Source organism: Cyprinodon variegatus, unplaced genomic scaffold (assembly GCF_000732505.1).
Source record: "Cyprinodon variegatus isolate N-32 unplaced genomic scaffold, C_variegatus-1.0 Scaffold2221, whole genome shotgun sequence".
Taxonomy (NCBI): Eukaryota; Metazoa; Chordata; class Actinopteri; order Cyprinodontiformes; family Cyprinodontidae; genus Cyprinodon; species Cyprinodon variegatus.
This window is the reverse complement of record NW_015152674.1, coordinates 39,348-41,133: the sequence shown is the minus strand read 5'-3', so window position 1 is coordinate 41,133 and position 1,786 is coordinate 39,348.

The window sequence follows — 1,786 nt, the reverse complement described above, 5'->3', positions numbered from 1 at the left end:
CCAAAATTAAAAATTAAAAACCAAAGCAGCACAAACCGCAGTTTTACCTGCAGAAATCTGCACTAAGGTAGCACTAAAATAGAAGAAAGTCGACCACTTTGGTTAAATTTGGAGCTCAATGGTGTCATGATCGATTTAAGGATTCTGTCCCAAATGCAGAGAAACCACTCAGAGACCACGGGAAAAAGTTTAACAGGTTTATTGAGGTTATGAGTACAGGAGTTGGATCTGGAACTCAGTGGACTGAAGAACCGGAACAGGAAAGTGTTTTAGGGGGCTCTTGTCAAACCTCCAATCCAGTCTGCGTGGAATTTCCATAGAAGAGGGAACTCGTTGGAGAGCGGACAGGTAGACATACGTTAGACCCTGAGGAGTAATGGAGCGGACTGTCACTTGGATTTCCCACGGGAACTTGAATGGATCAAGTGGAGTATTTCCCCTGCTCAGCGTGAACTCAATTAAATCCTTCCAGGGGGAGTTATCCAGTTTTCTCAGGAAGACTTCCCGCCGAAGAGTAAAGACAAAAATATATAAGACTCAGAGAAACAAAGCTAGGTTAGTCTAAGCTAATCTCAGCTTGGCTAGAGTGCAAAAAACTGGCAAACACTCTGGCGTCGAGGTAGTGCCACCTTCCTCCAGCAGAGGGCGCCCCAGGTCTCCTGAGCTGAAGCCACCATCACACCTGCGGCTGATCAGCTCATCAAGGACACCAGCTTATAAGCAGCGGCTGAACTTCTCTTTGGTGCCAGAGTGTTAGACCAGTTATGGTTAGCAAGCCTGAGCCAAACCTGCATGTCTGAATCTCTGACTGCTCTGAAGAGTAAACTTGAACCTTACCAGTCTTTGTCCTCTCTGCTTCCTAGGAAGACCTGAATGAAGCCTGGAGCTCTGGAGGAGCTCATTGTCTGAAACCTGCCTGCCTGTTCTGTGAAGCCAAACCTGAAGATCTACTGTCTGAATCTGCCTGCCTGTTCTCAAGGAGAGAACTTGGAGATCAACTCAAGGTCTGAACCTCACTAGTCTGAAGCCAAGCCCTGCCGCTGCTGAGCCCTCTGCTGATCCCTCAGTCTCTGGACCCTTCTAGTTCCCTCCCTCTTCCGCTCAGTCTGAACCACAATCAGGTACAGATCAGTTCCCAACTCTGTCATGACTCTCCTGCTTCCTGGCTAACCAAACTGTCCCTCTCTGCAGAGAATCCTGTGATACCAGTCCCGGACCCGTTCCAGCATCAGTCCAAAATAACCTTATTTGTGTTTATCTCAAACAGTGGAAGCTTTTACTCTGTCTCCGTGGTGTTCTGCATTTGGGTTAAGAACCTTAGACCCAACATGACACTTTCTTGGGCTACTTTATAAAGCTTTGAACTCAATGCTATTCCTGGCATTTTGAAATGCCAGGAATGGCATTTAATAATTAAAATTGATTAAAAATAAATAAAAAATATGACAATACATTCAGGACATTTTTCAAAAATGAGTGAACATGCTGTTAAAAGACAAAAGCTGTGAAACCTGCTTGGATCTGTTAGGTTTTATGTTTCCATCAGTCTTTTTATTAATTAGCTGCTTCTCTCAAATAAAGGAAAGAATCAGCTTCTAGTCAGAGTTAGACCCTAACTATAGGTCACCATATTTGTTTTTCACATAATAAATGTCTGGGTGTTTGCAGAGTTTCCTTCATGTAGATAAAAACAAACCAGACACCAACAGCCCAACACTTGGTTACAGAGTATTTGATGCAGTTTAGGGTCATTGTGTGATCTTAACATGTATAGCTGGCTTTGGAC